Source organism: Lutra lutra, chromosome 16 (assembly GCF_902655055.1).
Source record: "Lutra lutra chromosome 16, mLutLut1.2, whole genome shotgun sequence".
Classification (NCBI taxonomy): domain Eukaryota; kingdom Metazoa; phylum Chordata; class Mammalia; order Carnivora; family Mustelidae; genus Lutra; species Lutra lutra.
The window spans coordinates 8,109,001-8,132,304 of NC_062293.1; the positions used below are offsets into that span (position 1 = coordinate 8,109,001).

The 23,304-nt window shown below is 53.6% G+C and overlaps 1 long non-coding RNA gene across 1 annotated transcript in view; it reads left to right on the forward strand.

Moving 5' to 3' along the window:
- Positions 1-971: 971 nt before the first annotated feature.
- The window catches only part of LOC125086827 (uncharacterized), a 40,416-nt gene continuing 18,083 nt past the window's right edge, over positions 972-23,304 (forward strand). The window contains exons 1-2 of the long non-coding RNA XR_007123269.1: positions 972-982; positions 16,677-16,745. This is a non-coding gene — a long non-coding RNA (uncharacterized LOC125086827). The remainder of the gene's footprint in view (positions 983-16,676; positions 16,746-23,304) is intronic.

Genomic DNA, 23,304 nt, shown 5'->3' on the forward strand with positions numbered 1-23,304 from the left:
GCCCACCGAGGAGGAGAAAAGCCCCCCTGTCCGTGAGCCGCGAGGCTGCCAGGCCTCTCCGCAAGGGGAACAGTGAGCGACTGTTGGAGAGCTTGGCCCGCCCCGGCCTCCAGGTGTGCCCTGGCCAGTCAGGTGTGTCGTCTCATGCAAAGAGGCCCTGAGGTCCCAGAGTCCGCCCGCGCCCACCCCCGCCTTCCCCTTGCCAGAGCCCTCAGCTGGCTCGGGAAGTGCCCCCTGCCCCGTCGCCGTGTGCCCCGTGGGCGCGGGACCCGCCGCCTTGCTGGGTGTGGAGGGCGCCTTCCCCTGCTCGCGCTGCCAGATCTTCGTGTCCCTTCGTTTTCCGCACCGGGCCGCGGCCCAGCCAAGCTGCGGGCCTTCGGGTCTGAAGCGCTCCCTGCTTTTCAAGGCATTTTTCCTGGCCCCTGGCCACGCTTGCCTGCCTGGTTGGTTATTTGGGCAGCGTTGTTCAGGCTGTGGAAACCCGTCAGGCCAGAGAGGGAGGTTGGAGCTCACCCCAGTGGGGTGGGATTTCCCTATAGGGTATAGGCAGGGCGGGGGGTGGGGATGCATAGACACGTCTCCAGTAGGGACCCCTGGAAGAAACCCAGCCATTGAGATGCTAGTGCTTTTCCATTGGGCGGGTGGGGCCCGGGAAGAGGAGGACTTTGAGCCCCAGGGACCTAGCAAGCCAAGGGATTTTCCAGGCTTGCCTTGGGGGTTATCCCAACAATAGACAAGGTATCAGGAAGCCTTTATTTATTTTTTAATTTATTTTATTTCATTTTAGCCAAGCTTCCCTCATGGTGATAAAAGGTTGAGTGGTCATGCTGGAGGACCTCATCAACACCCTCCCAGAGCCCAGAGGACCAGAGGGGTAAAATAGCACGGCTTTGCTCGGTTCCTTTAAAACTCCGTTCGGTGGTAGGTGCTAGAATGAGGCACGGCTCTCAAGAACTTTCTGAGTTTCTTACCTTACCTTGAGGTCATGTCCACTTTGGGCGAACAAGTGTTCCCCTGGCTTGTGTCTTCACGGGTCTCGTGTTCTCTCAAGTCTCGTTGTTTTCTGCTGTAACTGTTTCAGAATTTCTACTCTCTGCAGTGTGGCCTGGGAGTGGGGTCCACCCCAGTTGTGCCTGGGGGACGGCCAGAGGCGGCAGCTCCATACGTTCGCTCGTGTGGCTAACTTAGTCCCATTAGGTATCACATCAGTCCCCGAGAGGGACCTATGCGGTCCCTGTGACTTGCTTCCCACCCCTCTATCGTTCCTCTGTTCTTCTTCCCAGAAGCTTCGTGGTTGGTCATCAGATGCTTGTGCTTACTTGCTCACGACCGGTGTCCCTACCTGGGATATAAGCAAGCGACACGGGCAGAGCCTGTGTCCGCTGTATGAGGGACGAAGCCCCAGCTCCCAGCACAGCATCTCACTCACCATCGATGCCCGCTCACTCTCGGGGCTCACACCTCCAGGATGGGAGCTGGCGGAACCAGGTGTGTGGCCGCAGCTGGACGGTGGTGCTTTCTGGCTCCCTTCGCTTCTGCGGGCTCTGGTTTTCACGTGGCCACGGCCGGAGAAGGGAGAGAAAGAGGATCGCTATTTTACGTTCAAGCCTCGGTATCGATCTCTCAAACTACGGCTGTGATCAGAGGTGTGGGACGACGGTGTATCTGTTTTAGACGGAGGGGAAATGCAAGCAGGCTCATGGGCTCGGTGTACTTCTTGTTGTATACTTCAGAGGCCAATGAGTAAAGGGGCATGTTTCTGAACCAGAAAGATGGAGCTGCAGTCCCGCAGCCCCTTGGCCGTGTCTCAGAGTCCTGGGTTCTGATTTGGTGTTAGCCTCAGGTGAATTTCTAGTTCCTTCTGCTGTTGGCTAGTGAGCGGTGGCCCTGGTCCCCTACCAGGCCGCATGTTATGTGAACGTGTTGGGTGGGCACTTCCGGGAAAAAGACCCAAAAGGCTTTGTCTGCTTTGTCACTCACCAGACCATCCTTCCGAGTTTTGAGTTTGCTTTTGGTCATGAATTCTCAAATGCCTGCGTATTTGGAGCCTGCTCTAAGCACCTGGAGGTAGCCAGAGCCTTCAGACTGAAAGGCCCAATTGGTATGAATGTCTGCATAGGAGGCCAGGACATTTTTTTAGGGGAAACAGGCTCTGAAGTCTAGGTACTAACAGCTGTGCCCTGCTTCGCCTCTACCGTAGGTCCTCCCTCTGGGTGGAAGCTGGGCACCCATGTGTCACGGCTGGAGACCGACCCTGTAGACCACCAGAGAAGAACACGCAATGAGCAAATAGTGAATTTATACAATTTGTGAAGATTCCATATAGCAGGCCTATGGAGATGTACCTAAGCACTGATGGTGGTAGAGGGAGGCTTGTTTTGTTTTTATGACCTGCCTTTGCCCTCCGTGACCATCTCCGAATGAAGACAAAAGACAAGTTCCTCAGCAAGTATGTTTGCATTTCCTGTCCCGCAGGGAGGTTCATGAGTGCCAAGGACAGTCACCAAAGTAGCAAATGAACTTGCAAGGAGGTATGAGTCAGCTAGGGCTAATATAACAAAAAGGACTGCCAATAAAGCGGCTTACACAGCCAGAAGGTATTGTCTCCCAGCTGTGGGAATTAGAAGGTTGGCTCCTTCTGAGGGGTTTGAAGGAGATCTGTTCTATGCCTCTTTCTGGGCTTCTGGGGGTTTGCTGGTGACCTTGGGCATCCCTTGGTGCGTCGAAGCGTCACCCCGTCCCTGCCTCACCATCACGGGCTGTGCTCCGTGTTTGTGTCTGGATTCAGATTTCCCCTTTTTATAAAGACACCAGCCCTGTCACCTCAAGGGCCTGTGTCACTTCAGTATGACCTCATCCTAACGATGACCCCGACCACGACCTTCTTTCCAAAGAAGATCACATTCTGAAGTCCTGAGGATTAGGACAAATTTGTTTTGTTCCGTGAGGGGAGGGGCATAATTCAACCTGTGACAGATGACAAGTGACCAGCTTTTACAACAGAGCTAGAGAGAGGACTTGGATTCAAGAATTTCCAAATCACTAATCTCACCTCATGTCTTGGGGTTCGTGTGAGGCACCCAAGAAAATGTCCAGTGTGAGTTAGGAATTGATGTGGGAAGGATGGCGTCAACCCTTCTAGCGCTTCCTAAGACTTCTGTGATTTTTGCCATCCTGGCACACATACTATTACTTTCTTAATGTTTTTCTATGTGGGCTCCTAGGTTATGTAAATAAACATACATGAAGAAGAAAGTCTGCATCACTATCGTAAATGGAATTAGGAGGTCGCTGGACACAAAGAGAAAATACAGTGAAATCATAAAAGATGGAGATTTTGTGGTTTTCCCAAGTCTCTGTGCCCAAGACTTGCTCTCTCTCTTATAGGGAGGGTTGCAACTTAAAGCAACAAATGAGGATGCTTTTCTTGCTTTGATCAGTATGGAAAGAGACCAGAAAAGGGAAAAGCATTTCCGTGTGACTCCTGTCTTATCTAACAGCATGTCTGAGTGTGGCCAATAGCTATCCCAGATACCACTAGGGGTTGCCTCACCCCTAGCATGGGAAACACTGGAAGAGTCCAGTGTCCTCGTCTCGTGAATGAGAACTTGAAGGAACAGAGACCTCTGACAGCCTTCAGATCCCACTGCTAATTCCTGACCAACTTGTGACTCTCATCCTGTGGCTCTCAATCAGGGGCGATGTGGCATCCTCCTGCACCCGAGGGGCATTGGACGGTGGTCTGGAGACAGTTTTGAGTCTCACAACTGGGGGATGTTCCTGGCATCTGGTGGGTGAGGTCGGGGAAGCAGCTAAACATCCCATGTCCTGTAGTGCACAGGACAGCCTCCACGGCCAAGAGTGATCCAGCTCCAGACGTCTCCAGGCTGAGGTGGAGACCCCTTCCTCTAGGGGAAGCCTTCTTGCCTCCTGACCACCCCCCCCACCGCCGCTCCCTGCTGCCTCTTCTACTTGACTTCAGATGCTGTCTGTTTTTGAAACTTAACCAGTAGCTATCGCTTGACCAAAGAAGGGTTGGGAGACATTATCTTTTCGACCTTAGGAGGCTTCTGAGCCACTTGGTGGTACAGGTGACAACCTCTGATTTTCCAACCGTCTCCTAACCACAGAGTGTTAAATGTTGCCTGTTGTTCATTGGAAGTGGCCTGGAATCAGATTGTGGCAGAACTGGACTCCCTTACACCTTCCTATACACAATACAGTAGAATGACCTCCATCTTCATCCTCAATGGAGGAAGTTCTGGAAGTGGGATTTCTGAAGGTGGGACTTTGAAGGGTTTTACGTTAATCCAATGGCACAAAAAGATGGGTTGGCCTATGGACTCTGCCTTGAAGGGGGATCCATCTTAGTAAGGACAGTAAGACAGTGAGACCTTTCCCTAAGTTCTCACAATACAGACCCAGCTAGAAATTTTCAAGAGCCGTGGGGAGCTGGGAGGAGCAGCTAGGTAGGAGATAAACATCCACCAAGTAATTCTGGACTCCACTGTTGCTAAAGCTCGCGCTGATACCTGTGCAGCTGTCATCCTGTCCAGTTCTTTCTGAAACATCTAAGGCAATGGGCAAACCCAGTCTCTCTCCAGTTATGAACTTGACCCTTCACCCCCATAAGTTAATAAAACTTTGCTTGGTGTGATGCTTGGCTACACAGCCTGTATCTCTCTGCGTTCTGTGCCCTGTAGAGTTGGGTTTGTGGAGTTTCTGCACCAGGCTCTGGGCCATTGGCTGTGAGGCGTGTTTATTCTGTGCTCCTTTGTGTGCGTGCCATCATGCGTGATCTCTGATCCCCGTCTGTTTGGCTGTGTTTGGGGGTTTCTGAGCCTTTTGGCAGGTGGTCCCCCATTTACCCTGCATCTCTCTGGAGCCCACTGACCTCCCAGTTTTCCTCCAGAGGTCGACATGTCTGTCGATGGGCTCGCAGCTTCGGCCGAGTCCCAACAGGTCCTGGGTCTTACTGCAAGCCTGGAATGACTTCTGCCTCTCAGTTTAAGTAACTGCCTCTGAAGATGACACTCCGAACAGAATCCAGTGGTGTCACACGGCATGAGGAGCCTGGCTGGGTCCCTGGGTTCCAGAGGGAGGCTGGTTGCTATGGGACCGGGGAGCCAAGTTCAACAGCCTTGTGATCTGTCCGGCCCCTGGTTATAGCTCAGGGCTTTAAAATAGGCCGAGCTTGACAAAGGAGACGTCATGTTACGGGGCTTTAGGAATTCCGTTTAATATTTTAAAATATCTGCACATTCTTTCCCGGTCTCGGTTAAATCACCTCTTTTCTGTTAGGATTTCCTGATAAACCCGAAGAAACCGCAACCATTGCCTACACGTGGTTTCCCCAAGTGAAATAATCATCCTTTCAGCTCATGGCTTGCCTTTCTTTGGGAATCACACATCCCTTACCCCACTCTCTGCCCCAGCTTGATTCTCATGTGTCCCCAGACATCCCCGGAAGATAGGAAGGAGGAGGAAGGATGGCCCAGATTTTGCCGATGGGGTGGATAAAACAATGTAAATGCAGATGGGGGCTGTGCTGCCCGCGGGCTCCGAGGAGGGCCTCTCGCTTGCTCGTCTGACTTTGAGCACAGCCAACTGCCTCCCGATGGCCTCATTTGAACGCCACCTCTGCCAAGCTTTCTCGCTTCCTCTCCCTGGGCATTTAATCGATCACCTGCCTGCCTGCCTGGGGGTGTCTGTGCATTACTCACTTTTTGCTGATGCTCACCCAAGTATTAAAACCCCTGGTGTCCAGGACTGTACAGCTAGGAAAGTGCCAGCCTTGGAATTTCTATGCAGAAATGCCCACCATCCTCCTTTCCACTAAACCCAGCTAACACACTGGCAAATGACCCCATAGCCATTTCCCTTCTCCCCGGACCAGATGCCCCCATCCTGCCAACTTCGGAGGGTGGGAGCCGCCTTCTCCTGTAGCTCCTCGCTACTGAGTGTGAACATACAGACGTCCACACGTATGACACGCATGAAGGACACCATAAACACATGTAATTCACATCACGACATAGGAGCATCAGTTGTTTGAGACGTTATCTTTCCTACCAGGTTTTCTGGGAGCCTGGCACCTGCCTTCTCCGCTTCGTATTTCTGGTGCCCATGGTGATATGTGACAGGCAGTGGGTGTTCCAGTAATACTGAAATGCGCTAGTGGCGTGCAGTGATTTCAGATACGATCTGGGCCTGCCTGTGTCGTGTTTCGTTGCCCTAAGGCTGCTGCAAGGCCTTGGGGTGGTTTTTCCTTAAGAACTCTCCCCCACTTTCCCTTCAGGGGTGGCTGCTGCTGGCGTCCCTCGTGCAGGCAGGTCTCAGTGTAGTCCTGAGGAAGGGCTGGGTGGCGAGTGTGCGCCTCCCCACGAGCCTCCTGTCTCTCTCCCCCTCGCTGGCCGTGTGTCATCTGCCTGCCCGGGACATGGGGGCACCTGGTGAGGGAGCCCGCCGCGATCCGTGCAGCCTCCCGAGAAAGCTTGTTTGTCTTTCCATCAAAGACTTCGTGGCCCGGGCAGGTTTACAGTGTCAGATGGAAAGTTCAGTGCCTTCGGTCCCCAGAACGGGCAGCGGCTGTCACCACTTGTGCCTGGGGCTCGGCTGGGCCTTGGAGGGGCCTTGGCGGCCCCCACCCCACCACCACCCTATCCCAGAAACAGGAAAGCAGGGGGAATGGCCCAAGGCCTGGTCCTCGGTGCTCTTGTCAACCAAGGCAAATTCAACTCTGTTTTCACATAGAGGCTGGTGTCCTTATTCCTGGAGGGGAGGCGGCTTTTAAACTCAGAGCATTTACTATGCCCTAGATGCTGTTATAAGTGCTTTGTCAATATGTTTTTTTAAAGATTTATTTATTTTAGAGAGAGACAGAGAGAGAGAGAGAGAGAGCAGAGGAGGGACAGAGGGAGACTCTCAAGCAGACACCGCCCCTGAGCGTGGAGCCTGATGTGGGGCTCCATCCCAGGACCCTGAGGTCATGACCCCAGCCAAAATCCAGAGTTGGATGCTTAACCCACTGAGCCACCTGGGTGCCCTGCTTTACTGATCTTAATTTAACCTTCCAAACAACCCTACAGGCGGGTATTCTATTTATTACACAAATTGCTGATGGATGGGGAAACTAAGGCACAAAGAAGCCCAAGACTTAGAGTAAATGGTGGGGCGGGGGTTCCAACTCATGCAGGCCAGCCTGGGTTTTGGGTTCTGCTGCCTTAAGAAAGAAATTTGAGAGTTTAAGAGCCTACTCTCCACTGCCCCCCAACTCCTAAGTTTGCTGAAGTAGGAGCCCTCCCTATTGGATATCTGTGCTGGAAGTAGCCCTTCTCTGGTAGAGAGGGGGCACAGACGGGGCGGTGGGCAGCCTAGAGCAGAGTTCGGGAGGTCCCACGGTGCAGCCCAGGAGAAGCTGGTTGCTGGGTTTTGGGAGAGGGGAGGAGGATGGAAGAAGCCGTGCCAATGCCCTGGGGCACGTCCCTTATCACCAACCCAGACACCAACCCAGAGAAGTGGGAACCTCTTTCTCCCCTAGCCCCGCGTTACAGCTATTAAGTGGGGATTTGCCAATCAATAAATCAAGGCACCTGAAAAAGGAACTGAGAACCACACTGGCTCCTTCCCTCTTCTTGATTAAAACAAACAACATTATGAAATGTCAACCTGTCAGTCGTTTGGAAAGTTTGTAGCATGGAAAGGCGATTACCCAAATGACTTTTTAAAAGTATGAGCATTTGCCTGGCTGAACGGTTTTTAATTAATGCCCTGAGTTAATGTTAATAACTATTCATAGCTCTGTACGCTGGGCTTGGGGTTTAGGAAACGTTTAGTATCTCTGGCAGAGGCACAGGGTTGACCTGGGCTGGCAAGGGGGCCGTCGGCAGCTTTCACAAACCTAAGGGACCTCAGGGTCCATCTGGGCCTCGGCGGGGAGGAGGCTGTTTGCACTGAGGGTATGGGTTTGGGTAGCAGCGTGACTCTTCACGGCACCGTGCGTGTTGCTGCTGTCCAGGTGGCCTCCAGGGCCAGGTCTCCCCAGGTAGGTACCTGCACACCCGAACCTCTCGGGGGATTCTTTGGAAAAAAAATGTGGCTTGGGGTTACACCATGTAAACTTACCTCCCTCATTTTCTGTGATCTCATTTTCCCTTAAAATATCATTGGAAAAGTGTTTTTGAGTTGAACATTTTATTTTCCATTAAACACGGTGAAACCAACGTAGACGGAGGCCAAGGTTTGGCCGGAGGGTGAGGGTGCAGGGCCGCACGCCTCTATGGAGGAGCCGTCGGCAGGCGCTCGGCCGCAGGCACGTCCTGACCGCTGCCCAGGGACACTCCACCTCGATGCTCCGGCTCAGGAGGGGTTATTGACCTAATGGGCAGAAGGTGTCCCCAGGGGCAAAGATGTGGTTTAAAAATAGAAACTTGTAAACTAACTTCCTTCCTTCCTTCCTTCCTTCCTTCCTTCCTTCCTTCCTTCCTTCCTCCAGGGGGAGGTGGGTTGTTGGGGAAGACTTGAGGCATCGGAGAGCCTCCCGGGGCAGCAAGGACAGCCGCTCTGGCTCGGCAGTCGGGAGAGAGCTTTGCTGGTGCTGTGGCCAGCCACCCACCTCTTTGGAGCCCCGCGGGCCGGAGGGTGGCACAGGGCACCAGGGCTCCTCTCCTTAAGGTTCTGTTTACCCCATGGGGCTCTAGGAAGCCCCACACAGGAGGCAAATGCCCACCCTAAAGGAATTTAAGATCTCCTTGCGGGGGAGAAAGGATAGGTAACCTCTCCCTGTGTTCTCAGGTTTGGTGCACATAGAGGGTACGAGAGGTAATACTGTGGCTCAAGGCCCAGCCACCACCAAGGGCTGGAAAGTCAGGTGGCTTCCTGTAGGAGGCGGTACCTGGGCGGGGCCTAAAGGGTGTTAGGGAGGGGCAGAGTGAGGGAGGCCTTGCAGGTGCAGGGAAGTAAAGATTAGTAGAAGTCCTACAAACAAGTCCCAGAGTGGAAAGGAGGGCTGGGGAAACGGGAGGAGGGATGGAGAGTAGGGGGCTTTTGACTTGAGGCGGGCAGGTTCGGTCTGTGCACAAAAGGCAGTAGGGAGCCGCTGTTGGACGTAATCGATATTTCAGAATGGTAGCCTGGGAGAGCAATACAGAGGGGGTCGGACCAGGCAAGCTGAAAGGCAGGGAGCCCGGGTGGGGGCCCTTACAGTAGCCGCAGAAGGCAGGACAGCAAGGGTGCTGTCAGCTTTTTCCTGGGTGCCAGAGGAGCTTGGTACAAATGTGGACTCAACTATTTACTAGCCTCGTGACCCTGAACTAGTTTTAAATCTTTCTGTATGTCAGAGACCTTGTCTTCCACACAGAGATACTAATATTCATTCATTCTTTTAACCGAAAGAGGGCTTCATCCTCCAACAGATGCCGATCATACAGGGGAGAACCAGGTACATTCTCGGCACCAGAGATACAAACTAGAATTAAATAAACACATGTGATCATTTCAGATGAGGTCAAGTGCTGTGAAGAGCTGCGTGGCTTGTATGGCTTGGGTGGCCCGTGTCCTAGGGTCATCATGGACGGCCTAAGAAAGCACGGTCTGAGCCGAGACTCTGGACGTTAAACTGTTTCAGGCTCAGGAAGCAGTAAGTGCAAAGGACCTGAGGCACCAAAGATGGGAAGCTTTTCAGCCCAGAAATAGAGCTAGTGTGCAGAGGGATAGATAACAGGGGGAGACGTGGCCCAAGATGAGGGACTTAAGTAAAGGAATCCATGGGAAGTGCTGGGACACAGTGAGCAGTCAGCAAATGACATTTTTATTATGCGGACACCTGGGCTGGAGGCTAACGAGAGCCTCGACTGTGGTCATGGCTGTGGAGAACACATGGATCATGTCCATATGGGGACACATGGATCTTGTCCATGGACAAGATGGATCATGAACCGCGTGAGAGAAAGAACTGGCCAGGGTAGTGATTCATGTGATCTGGGGGGACATTGTCCATGTGGGTAACTGAGAAAGTGAAGTTAAATTCACTGAAATGGGAAGGTGCTGAGGGGAGCCTGTTGAGGGGGAAGGAAGGACTTACCACTGAACGTGGACAACTTGAGGTTCTTTGGGAATCAGTGGTCAGCCTGAAGGCCGTTTGCACCCTGGAGCTTAGGAGAAAGGACAGGGGCAGGGATTTGGGAAAATCTTAAAGGACCAGGGGAGAGGATGGGCATTCAGCAGGGCTGGGGCTGGAGCCTTGGGGTCCCCGTCTATACTGGACCCAGGAGGAAGGGGAGGGGAGGGGGCAGTTCCTGGACCTGGACACCCAAACGAGGCCCATGAGGATGTTGGTTCTCAGGCACAAATCCACTTGCCCCGCTGCATGCTTTCGCAGAGCAGCAGGCCCCTTATTTCTGGCGTGGCCTCTGCTGTCTCCGTGGCGCCTGGCCTCTGTTTCCACCAGGGGTTATGTAAGGAGCTCCGGGAAGTGCATGGAGACACATGTCCTGAACCAGAGTGGCTAGTGTCATCAGAGCTCTCTGTCTATAATAGCACAGGTATTTGGAAAATGCCACGGAGCAGGTCTGTTAACCCTCTGGCCTGCAGCGTGTTGGCTGGGTTAGGATTCTTGGTCAGGTTTTATAGCTCAAGCCAGTGTGGACTGCACCCTTCAGGGGAAGGTGCTGCTCTCCCATCGGTGAAATCCGCAGCTGCCTCTGAAGTCACCCACACTTGCCCCCTGGGGTGCGGCTCACCCCTGCTCTGGGGAATCACACAGGAGGTCCCAGGTGCACCCCTGCTGGATCTCACCTTGAACCCCAACTTGCGGTCAAGCTTGCCGTATCTATCTCTGACTTCACAAGCAATCCTGCAACTTCCATTCTGACTGTTCTCTTTAAAAATTGTGTGGATAGTTTTATTTCTAACTTAAGACTTTGGGATGTCCATTTTATTTGTATTATCTTTTTATTATTTTTTATTTTTTATTTTTATTTTTTTTAAAGATTTTATTTATTTATTTGACAGACAGAGATCACAAGTAGACAGAGAGGCAGGCAGAGAGAGAGAGGGAAGCAGGCTCCCTGCCGAGCAGAGAGCCCGATGTGGGACTCGATCCCAGGACCCTGAGATCATGACCTGAGCCGAAGGCAGCGGCTTAACCCACTGAGCCACCCAGGCGCCCCTTATTTGTATTATCTTTTTAAATACCAAGGTTTTGTTGTTGTTTTTTTTTCCTTCACCAAACAAGGCCTGGTCACTGTAGCCATGTAGAAATAAAACAAATTGCCCATACACTTGATACCCAGAAGTGACAGTGGTTAACCTTTTGCCTTCTCCTTCCAAGTTTGCCTTTATAAACTGTGCAATTCTGTAATCTAGTTATTTTTACACTGCTAGCAGTTAATCCTTACCAGTTAACGTACCCCAACCAGGAAACAAGCTACGCACTTGAACGAGTGATTTAATTTGGCACCGATACCCCATGTGTGAAATGCAGACAAGCGTAATTCTATTGTCCATCCTCCACCAGAAATAACAGGACTGATCATGGCTAGCGGTTATGGAAGTCTTACGAGTGACAAAGAATGGTGACTATCGTGGCTCCCATTGGTCAGGTGAGAAAGGGGACAGACATCCAGGAAGGGATCCAGGGTGATACAGCTGGTTGGTGGCCAAGCTAAGATTTTAGTCTTAGACTGTCTGACTCTAGAACCCGTAAGTGTGTGTGACACCATTTGGCCTATTCACCAAGCCTTCGTGTCGTCCCATCTGCAACATTTCTGCCGGATACTCGACTTCCCCTTGTCTGCGCCTGGAATGGGCAGTTTGGCCAAAGGAAGCCCGTGTCGGTGTATTCCCCGTTCAGGAATAGGGATGCTTTTCTTTGCTGCTTCTGTCCTTCTTCCAAGGCTCCTTAATATAGTTGGCATGGGATGGATGTCTCCTTCCAAAAAGTGTACACTTGCCTCAACCTTCTTGGAATCAGAGGCGGAGATTTGACTACAACTCTTTACAAAGACTATAATCCAGCTGACAGTAAGTCTGCCCATTCCGGCACCCTCTTCGTCATCTCTTAACTGGCTCGCCCGGAATCCTTGCGGATCCAGAGCAGGAGAACTAGATCTCTGTTGTTTGAAGCCAAAGGCTGTTGTGTGGAACTGGTTTGCTTTCTCATAAAGTCACTGTCCTGGAGTATACACGTACGGACAGAGCGATGTGCACACATACATATATGTTTGAGGTCAGATTGTCCATATACGATCCATTCCCACGGCCCTTTGATTAAAGAGCGAGAGGACCTACCGTAGGCTCCAGGGTAGGCTCCGAAAAGCCAGCTCAGTCTCCTGGAGAGTCACGTTCCAATGATTTCATGGGTAGATCACATTGGCCCCAAGCACCGCTCAGCCTGTGTGCTCATCACTGCCTCCTTCCTCACACGGAACCCCCCGCTTTGCAGGAGCCACAAACACATGAGCCCTAAACACCCCTGGGTTGGCCAGAGCTTCGTCTCTCTGTTACAGCGCTGACTTGGGAGTCCGCGGGGGATTTTTTCCCCCCAGGGGAAACCCCCAGCAAGGTACACTAGGAAAGAGTGGGGAAAGCCGGCTGTCTTGCCACGGTGCTTATTTTGGTTAGACGAAGGATAATCCTCATTTGCTGTCTACTTGTCCTGACATCCCGGCAACAGGTCTTGGGTGTTCTAGCTGGTGATGAGCTAAGGGGATGGGCACTGAGCAACCCCTGTTCATGGCACCTCCTCTTGAGAGACTCCTTGGAGGGGAGGTGGGAGGGAGAGGGAGACAGAGGGAGAAAGAGAGAGAGACAGCGAGCGTATTTATTTAGGGAAATGTGCATTTGTGAGTGTTCTCCAAGTCCACATTTCACAGTTGGGCCAGAATAATTAGGAGGTACATTGCCATCTGGGCATGTCAGTTCTTCTGTTTGCTCGTTCTGAGTCAGTGCCCATTAATAAAGTCCTTGGTTTGGGTTTGGGATGTCCCAACTTTTCTTTTGTGAAAAAATAACTGTCTGTCTGTCTGTCTGTCTCTTCTCATTGGGGCTTTATTTGATTTGAGCTGGAGTGAGTGAGTTTGTAGGAAAGACCCCTGGGCAGCTGGCAGACCAGGATGGGGGGGAGAGGAGAAGGGGTGGGCGCAGAGAGAGCCTTTCCGTGCTTCCTCAGCTAGAAAATTTAAAAAGATAAACAATCCCTAATCCTGACCTGGGGGCAAATCCCAATAAAGAGCCAGGTTAATTTTTCCTGCCTATACAACCCTTGAGTTCAGTGTACGAATTAGACGGTTCTGTGGGCCTAATTTGCCAGATCAGATTGTGTAATTATCTTTTACAGGCCTGGGTGTGATGTATGCCTGGTGTTTATCCTGCAGGGGGCTGAGTGTGTGTTGGACTTAGAGGTGCTGGTCTACCTGCCAGGCTGAGCGGGGGTGGGAGCTGCTGGGCTGTCTGCCTGGTCCGAAGCAGGCCCAGCATACCTGCGTGGACCCAGCGAGCCGGGGACGGAGTCAGGGGAGCATTGCTGGGAGGCACTTAGGGGAAGGCCTTCGGGCTGGACTGGGGGCCTTTGGGAAAGAGCAGTGGCCTTGAGGACTGCCAAAGGCCTTCCACAAAGGGTCCGCATGAAGGATGGCAGGTTTGGAGGTTGGAAGGAAGTCGAACTCCGAGCTGGATCAGATGCTCATGACCTTAGGCATTTTTGTCGTCATGAACCCCTTTCCAACATTTAAAAAAAAAAAAGAAAAAAAAATTAAAAATGGCATTTTCTGATTGCAGTGGTGTAGGATGACTGCCGTGCAGGCCGGATTTGTTGAGATGTGAGCTTTCATATTATACTTCTTTTATTCCTTCTAGTTTTATAAGAAATTAGAACATGTTCATGGTTGGGGGTCCTGGGCACTGCCTCCTACGCTCAGTGGGCTTTGGCCTTTCGGTACGTGCCTCGAAATGGGACCCAGTGGTTTGGCCTCCTGCCAGCGACTTGACCTGCTCTGTGGAAGTCACGCCCCTCTGACATTGGACCCATCCAGGAGGTCTAAGAATTCTCCCACCTGCAACCCTTATTTTGGCCAAAGAGGGGCCGCTCACTTACAGAGTGGGAGAAGCCCGTGTTTGATCTCGCCTGTATTTCCTGCCCTCCCTCTGCTGCGGTGCCTGGCCTTCTGTTGTCTGAGGACCGACGGTGGTGGTGATGTACTTTCTGGAGAGGCTGTGGGCTGGGGTGGGACTGGACGAGCTGCAGGCCAGTGTCTTCTTGTGGCCTTGCCTGCTGGGCCTTTTGATCCTCCGTCGGAGGGATCCCGGGGGACCAGCCCCTTCCATCTTGGCTGGAGGTGGTGAGGCCAAGAACCCTTAGGTGCTCTTTGGCTCAAGGCATCCCCGGAGACCCCCGGAAGGAACCAGTCAGGGTGGGGGCACAGAGGGAAGGGAGGGACCTTTGGGGGGCCAGCTGTGGGTAGCCTGTGGCACAGCGGTTTGGTGCCAGGCGTGGCCTGCTGCCATCGGCCTGTTCTGAGGGAGTGTCGTCCACTCCGGGTCCTGCTGTGGTCCACACTAGGCACGGAAGAGCAGCGGGGAGGTGGGTGTGCAGGGCTCCGCGTGGCAGATGCTGAGCCAGTGGGCTGGGAGAGGCTGCATCCACGGGCCCCCAGGCTTCCTGGAGGCCCTACAGCCTGCCTGCCCTCGATAAGCCTGTGGGCATAGAAAGCAGAGGGGAAGAGCCCCGCTCACATTAAGGAACAGAGCAGAAAGAAACCATTCTGTTGATGGCACTGCTTCCTAGAGTATGTGTTAGGCTGGGGCTTGGATCCAGGTGGGGGATGGAGGCAGAGGCGCAGCTCTCCTGGGATGTGAGTGACTGTCTCTCACCATCTGGCACTCCACAAGTCAGCTGGGCAGGTCTCAGGGCCTCTTGGACAGGGATTGGGGAGGGTCAGGAGGGTGAAGTGGGATCCGTTTGCCTGAGGTTTCAGGGGAACCGGACATAACGCAGGTGTTAGAGGGCACCCCTGCTAAGCCGGGGCCACCCAGAGCGCGCTTTGCTGGCCACCAGTGCTGGGCTTACCCAGGAGCTGGTAAGAGAGGCAGGATCTCAGGCTGCCCCCTCAGAGCCATTGATTTTGAATTTTAAAAGAATCTCCAGATGGTCCTTACATTTCAGTGCATGTTAGACTTACCTGGGGAGCTTCAGTTCTTTTTAACCCAATACTGAGTTTCTGCCAATCAGAACTGCTGGGAATGAGGTCTAGGCTTCAAGATGTCTTTCAGGCTGCCCAGGGGAATGGGGAACAGTGGTTTCAGCAGGTAGCCCAGTCTGGGAACCTGGACGGTGAGAACCCTTCCTCTCCTCCAAATCTCCCCCTACCCTAGGGTTTTCCACTTCCCCACTCCCCGAGGTCTGCTTGCTTTGGTTGGACTGAAATGTCTAGGAGCTGGGTGAGCTTAGATCAACTTGTGTCCAATTTCCTATTTCCCCTGGAAGTGTCAGGCTACAGTCCATTCCATTCAAGTCTTTAGCTTGAATGAGGTTATGGGATGTTCTGCACCTAAGAGACTGAACCTGGGCTGGGTGTGGGGGTGGCCCTATATAAGGCAGTAACAGGAGTGGGAATCCATTCTGCTGCCCGACTTGGCATTGGAGGGTGTGTGGTGGTGGTAGGCATTGACTGGTGGGGTTGGCCACAGAGGACCAGCCTGGACCTGGTCCTCCGTAACTCTAGAAACCACGGGAGTGATCCAAGCTCCAAGATGATGTCTGTGTGCATCCAGGGAAAGAACAAAACGCCACCCAAACAATCCTCTCCCTTGTGAGTGAAGGTGACAAGTTTTCTGTTTCAAATCTGATGGTATTATTTTTCCCCTTTTTTCTTCTGTTTTTGTTTGCCAGCCTAGGGGTCTAGAGTGATTTCTTTGAGTCTAATGATGGGGAAGCTTAGAATGGGGCTATTATCTTAAACACCTTTTGAAATACTACCCTTCCTGGTGTCTGAATCAGGTTGGACAGAGGTCGGATTTAAAGATTAAATATCTATTTTAGCAGCAGCAGCAACTCTGCCGGTAACCTCGTGCCTTTGCTCAGGAATTACAGGGATGACACGCCGTAGCCTTGCACTCCAGAAACTCACGCAGGAGGCAGGGAAGGTATAGCTCATAACGATAGGGACTGGGCACCGAGCTAGAGGTTCCTCATGGGCAATCCATGTCATGAACTCAGACGTGCCATGTGGTCAGAACATAAAACAATTCAGATACAGTGTCATAAGAGTCTTAGGAAAGGGGCCCCCCAAAACAGAACAACTCAGGACTGTGGCAATAGATTATTATTTTTGGGGGGTGTGTACAAGCCCACTGTAAATTTAAGTTTTAACTTGAAAAAAATTGCTATCCAATGTAACATTCATTCCATTTTCTTGTAGGTCTACTTACTAGAATGAACATCTGTATTTCTTTGAAAGTATCCTTCCAGTTTGCCACGTCTGTGACTGACAGAGGACATGGGTTTTTGCCTTTGTTCAGAAGGAAAGTAGTTTTATTCTATGTTAAAGACTAAACAATTATCAAACGCCTATGTCCCTGCAAGGTTGTTGGGCATTCAGAGACCACTCCCGCTATATTTTAAGTTTGCAGATGAGTTTTACTCTGCTGTTTCCTGGCATAACTCTCCCTTCTTTTTCTAGGTGAAATCAGAGCTTTGAGGCTGACCTGGGGAGGTGCTCCGAGCCAAGAAAAGAAGGACAAGAAAGAAGGTGAGTGGCGGCCGGTAATCAGAGCAGGGCCGCACCCCTGCTGCTTGTCTCACTCGGGAATTTTATTCCTTCTGCAGCCAACCTCCTTTTTCCCAAACACCCCTCCTGCACCCACACCCGCCTGCTAGCCCAGAGGGCTGACTAGCAGGCAGGAGCCTTGCAGTTAGCTGTCGGAGAAGGTCCAGAGACACAGGTTAATAAATACTAACAGTCCTTGCAGTGAATTCCAGGCGGGCTGGGTTCTCACGGCGTCTACCTGGGTGAACTCGTTCTCACCTCTCGAAATGCCAGCAGGGGAACGTGTCATACCCAGCCTACAGATGAGGAAGCAGAGGAACGCTTGCTCACCCGGGGTTGCCTTCTATCGCTGCCTACCTTCTCTCGGCTGCTGACCTTCACTTCCCTAGCCCTCAGTTTTCCCATCTGTAAAATGGGGACAATGAAAGATCCGTCCCTGCCATGTCGTGGCACGAGATGAGAGGATACAGAGTGAAATGCCTGGCACAGTGCCTGGAACGGACAAAGCACACAGTGAATGTCAGCGGGTGTTTTTTTCCCCTCGTTAGCTCCGGATAGGATTTTGGGTGAATTGTTAAGTCTCTGTTTCCTCACCTAGAAGATGCTGGTGCTGATACCTTGTCCTCAGGGGAGGTCGTGAGTTACGTGGGACAATACAGTGGATACCAATAAAAGTCTAGACCACGGCAGATGCCCTGTCTCTTCCCCTCCTTACGTATCTTATTCCGCATGGATCAGGCAGAAGGATGATGTCCAGTGGTGTTAACGCCTCCATCCCCTAGAACACTAAATCCCGGCAGTTGGTCCCCGGTGACTTTTGGTTTGATCCTTCCCGTCCCTTCTCCCAGCCACGCTGTTGATCTTGACTTTGGTCACACAAGCTGGCACGTTCATGAGGGGCTCCGACCTTTGGAATTTCTAGTCTTTCTTTCCTAAAATGATCCTGTCTTTCTTCTTGAAACTTCTTTTTTTTTTTTTTTTAAGGATTTTATTTATTTATTTGACAGAGAGAGATCACAAGTAGATGGAGAGGCAGGCAGAGAGAGAGAGAGGGAAGCAGGATCTCTGCCGAGCAGAGAACCCGATGCGGGACTCGATCTCAGGACCCTGAGATCATGACCTGAGCCGAAGGCAGCGGCTTAACCCACTGACCCATCCAGGCGCCCCCCGAAACTTCTTTCTTAAATCCAATATTCATCCTGCCACTTTCTGACTAAAAAAAAAAAAAAAAAAAAAGGCAAAAGAAAACCAAAAAGCAGCCTTGTCCTGGCTCTCTCCTGGTTTATCCCAGCAACCAGATCTCACAGGACATTTAATCTTAATGGCTCCACTTCCCACCCAAATTTGGATCCTCACAGCCAAACTGACCTGCTGTGTATCCTCCCCACCCCCCAAATCTGGAATATTTCCACACGTTGCCTCCGTGCTTCGTGCTCTCCCCCCTGGCTCCCTGGTGTGGGTGTCCGGTGGGAGGCTGGGCCTGGGGAGGAGTCCGTTGGCGAAAGGGTTCCTTGGTGGCTGCGTGTGCCCGGGTGACTGGCAGGCTGTGTGTGAGTTGGGGCAGGGACGGGAATGAGCGATTTCAGGGGACTTTCCGGGCCAGTGTGGGCACTGCCTTAGGGAACACAGCACCCTCTGCCTTAGTCCGCCTTCTCCCTTCCCTCCCCAAGGGGACCTCAGCCTGAAGAACAGTTCATTCCTTTTTTTTTTTTTTTTAAAGATTTTATTTATTTATTTGACAGAGAGAGATCACAAGTAGACAGAGAGGCAGGCAGAGAGAGAGAGAGAAAGAGAGGGAAGCAGGCTCCCTGCCGAGCAGAGAGCCCGATGCGGGACTCGATCCCAGGACCCTGAGATCATGACCTGAGCCGAAGGCAGTGGCTTAACCCACTGAGCCACCCAGGCGCCCTGAACAGTTCATTCCTTAAGATACACAGCCCCTTGCACCTGTGGGAATGGCCTAACAGAGCGTTATCAGAGGCTCACTGCGTGCTAGGACCGTTCTAGGTGGAGAACACCATCTTGCTGTCATGGGACTGGCCTTCTAGTGCAGGAGAGGGTGGATGGCAAAGAGCAAAATAGTATATAGGTTAATTAGCTTGTACATAAGGTGACAGTGTTGTGCAAGACAGCAGACATGGGGGCACAAAGGCAGGCCACATGTGCGGGGCAGGGAGGGGAGGGCTGGGTGCAGTGTTGAACGGAGCAGACACCTCACTGAGGAGGTGACCCCTGCGCACATGCTCCAAGGACCCAGCCCGTGAACACGCTGGGGACGAGGGTTCTGCAGAGGGAACAGTGACATTCAGGCCAAGGACAGGAGCACGGTGGGATTGGAATGAGGCCCAGGCCAGGGAGAGCCTGGGTGGCAGGGCGGTGGCAGGGGTGGGGGGAAAGGGGGCGTCAGGCTTTCCCAGTGAGGGAACTGGGAGCCACAGCAGGATTCTGAGAGCAGTGAGACAAGTGTGCTGCGGTCGCACTTCCTGGGGGCTGGTATGGAGACAGAGAGGATCAGAGCAGCAGAGGGCCGATGGCCTGCGGGGAAGGGGCGTTGAGGTGCCAGGACCTGTCGTGCCTGATCCCAAGTATGTGACAACGGATGGCATTTCTAGTGGGGATGAGCCGAGAAGCTTCCAGGCTGTTCCTCAGGGCATGAGTCTCAACAGCTGTGGTTGCCTGATTTAGGATGGCCTCTTGCACCTAAGGTGGCGGGTGTCTCTGCTCCTCCCTGCCTGGGGGGCCTCCAGGCCTCAGTCGGGCTGCGCTGGGTTCAGCAGCAAGGAAGAGAAGGGAAAGGGGAAACAGAAGGGAATCGTGGGAAATTACGGGAGGAGGGAGACCAGAGGCTCTAGCTTTTCTGTTCCAGTTGTGGGGAGGGTAGTTCGGGGAGGGACGGCCGCTCTCAGGGATGCAGCTCGAGGCCATCCCTCATGGTGTCCCCACAGCCCTGTGGTGGGGGCCATGCGCTCCCTCCGCAGCCTCCTTGCCTCAGCCTCATCGTCCTCCTCCTCTGACCATAGGGAGCTCCACGGTTGCGGGAATGTCCTCCTTTGCCGTTTGTCCTTCCCATCCTGCGGTCGCCGTGACCGTCCAGGTGGGGCCGGCTCAGCGTGCCCCAGAGCTCACACCCGACAGACGTTTCTTTCTCAGAACGTTTCCATGAGGACCTGGTCGTGGTGCTTGTTAGCTAATGTCCTGTGAGCTGACATGCACCGAAAACTCCAGTCCGTCAGGCCACACGCCTCCTGTTCCCCAGCAAAGCCTTAGCCGAGTGCACGTGCCCTGTCACACACGCTTGCAAAGGACAGGACAGTGAGCAGGGTGAGGTCTTCGCCTGCGTGTTTCTCCCAGGCTCGAGTGTCTTTCTGAACGGCTCTGCCGAGCTCCTGAGCGCTACTCTGCTGGGGACTCTTTCCACCCGTGGCTGTGCCCTCCTCTGCTTCCAGGCCAGTGGCCTCCGGGGACGTGGAGCAAGATGGTGGCCTGGTGGCTGGGCTCACAGGGCCATCGTCAGAAGCAGCGACATGGTGGTACCGACGGGCGCGGATTTAGTGTCCCTCCTCTCGAAGGCCTGTCCCCATCACTGCCTTTTGGCCCCTTGGCATAAAGAACGATGAAAAAGCCTGACACCCAGGAAGGACACCCTCTCCCCTACCGTCCTTCTGGTGTGTGTGTGTGTGTATGCATGTGTGTGTGTGTGTGTATGCATGTGTCTGTGTATGCATGTGTGTGTATGCGTGTAAGTGTGTGTGCATGTGTGTGTGTATGTGTGTGTGTGCGATGGGCAGGGCGAGCGGCTGTGGCTGGGATGAGGATTTCTTCCCTAACCATAATTGAGAGTGAAACGCCGGGGTTCTGGGAGAAAGAAGCATGTCCCAGTTCTGAGCGGCAGCGCGGATGACCTCACCCGGGGGACGAGAGCCATCCAGAGGACTCGCAGATGGAACTTCCCCTCAGGGTCCAAATGTGAGTCACCGTGGCTCGCGTCTGGGCAGCAGGCTCCGTCCCCAGGCCTCCCACTTCACCCCGGGACGTCGTGTCACCACTCAGGCCCGATGACTCACTCGGGCTCCCCGAGTCAGCCCCCAGGGGTGGAGCCTTGCTCCCCTCTGGCCTCTGTCCCCTTGGCGCTGGGGCCCCGGACACGATGTGCAGGATGCGTGTGGCAGGGAGAGGCCCTCACGGCCTGGGTGGGTGCGCCATGGCCACAGCTGCCAAAACCGATTTCAAAATTCAGTTTGGAAAGTCCGGGGGGCTCCCTGGGGCACACAGGGCTGTAGCCGTGGTCTCAGAGCCCTGCGGATGGGCTGCACTCTGACTCCTGAGAGTGGGGGACACGTGGCCACCCGCCCCCAGGGAGCGCCCTGTCACCCCATCACCTCCTCCAGACAAGGGGAGGTCACCCAAAAGGCCAGGCGGGGGGGGGGGGGGGGGGGCTGGCGAGGTGTCAGGTTTCCCACCAAGCCTGCAGGCTGCCTCTTCTGTCCTTCCCCCCCACTCCTCACTTTCCATCTTCCGATGCTAGAAACAGTGTCATCTCTTCTCAATCTGTCAGTCTCGCACCTGCCAGGAGTCCCTGGCAGTGAGATGCCTAGCGAGGTCCAACCTGAGCTCATCTGTGTTTAGCATCTGTTTTGGAAACCAGGTGGTGGGAGGGACTTTCTCAGGATGAACAGGAGTAAATCCCCAAACCATTTCAGTGAGGTTTTGGGGTTTGTTGTTTTTTGTTGTTTTGTTTTGTTTTTAATTTTTCATATTTCTCTCTCTCTCTCTTTGTCTTCAATAAAAAACCTTTTTGTAGGAAAATACCATACAAGAGTGGGGGGATGAAGGGTTCCGTGACGGTTTGTTCTTCCAGGCAAGGTTTATTTAATATGTGTCCCCAGAGCCCATGGAACCTGCTCCTGGTCCTGCCAGGCCAGACCTTTCTCCCACCTGATGCAGTGCACAGAGAGCATGGTCACAGTCATGGGACTCAGTTTACCACCCCAGAGCCTCTGTCCTTCCCCAGAGTGGTGAGCTAACATGGCTTCACAGTTTCGTCCTTTGGCTCCTCGTTGAGAACTTTCCACGTCCAGTCTTCCTTCGTTTGGCAGTGGAGGGGTGGGAAGGTATGAGAGCACTCTTTAGGGTAAAGGTCTGAGGCGACAGAGACCTGACCCAGCATCGGGCCCAGGGGACTACCTGTCCGGCACCCATCTCAGACATCTCTCCAGACTCCCTGGGCCCCCGGGGTCACCGTCCCTGCTGAGGGAGTGGGTGGGTTGGGGGCAGGGCAGAGGCTGGCTCACGGGGACACTGTGTGGCCCCGGCCATGAGGGTCGACTTCGCAGGACGCAGCTGACTAGAGACGAGGGGGTCGAAGGCATGGGCACGAATGTGCCTTGGCCCAGGTGTGAGAACGTGTACGGAAGCCTCGGCCTCTGGGTGACTCAGTCTGCAAGCAAACTATGAAAGGGAAGTGACTCACTGTCAACCCTGCTCGAGAACTCCTGAGGCCAGGCCGCCAGCACCTGTCTGGGATGGGGTTAGTTATTAACGCTGCCAGGAAGAGTGTCATGGGAACCCGACGCCGGCCGAGATTGCTGGAGGCAGCCAGGCTTCCCAGAGCCTGCAGAACCTTTCACTCACCTTCCGAGGGCGCCTCTCCGGCCTGAACCCCGAAGGCAGAGGAGCCCACGCAGCTCTGGGTTGTACCACGTGTCCCCAGGCACTTTGAGGATGACACACATTCCCCCCAGGACGAGGAAGGGGACCGAGAAGTGGTTTGGTAAGGGGAAGCCTTGACCGGAAGGCTCGGTCCCAGGAGCCAGCCCGATCCCGGGCATTCCAGGCGGCACGGGCTGTGGACGGGACTGGCCCGGGCTCCTGTGCAGGTGTCGCCTGCCGAGTCCTGGCTCCTGGGCCTCCATCAGCCCTGCCGTGAATGCCTCTGGGTGATGTGGGCTCTGTCAGGCCAGGGGCCCCAGCCAAGGAACCCCACCTCCTCCTCCAGAGGCCCGACCCAAAGATAATTAACTCCTGCCCTGTTGACCTGTGGCCCCAAAAGTAGGTAGCCTTCTTCTAGCTCTTTCCTGCTCTGAAGTCACCCAGCCACTTCCTGGGGTGGCTTGAGACAGCGTGGTACAGCAGGGGACGGCTTGGAGAACCTCTGTGGGGCAGGCTGGCAAACCTCAAGAGGAGAGCTAGCCTCAGGGCAGCTCTGCTTTTCCTCCCTCTTTCTCCAGGCCAGGAGAAGTACACACGTACACAAGAGCTTCTCCTTCTGGATCCCAAAAGGCAGCCTTCACCACTCTTGGGAGAGGCCCAGCCCAGACACAAGTCATGCCTGCCCCTGCCGGTCCCTGCCCTTCCACGTGCAGCCGTCGAACAGAAGGAGGACGGGGGGTGGGCCAGGAAGAAGTGGGAGTTTTAGGGAGTCAGGCTTCCCAAGGTCCCAAAAAAGCAGCCCAGCACCCAAAGGGAAGAGCTGCCCCCGTATTTGTTGTCTCCTGTGTAAAGCCCTGAAGCGCTCGGGAGCCGCACAGGGGGGCGGTGGGGA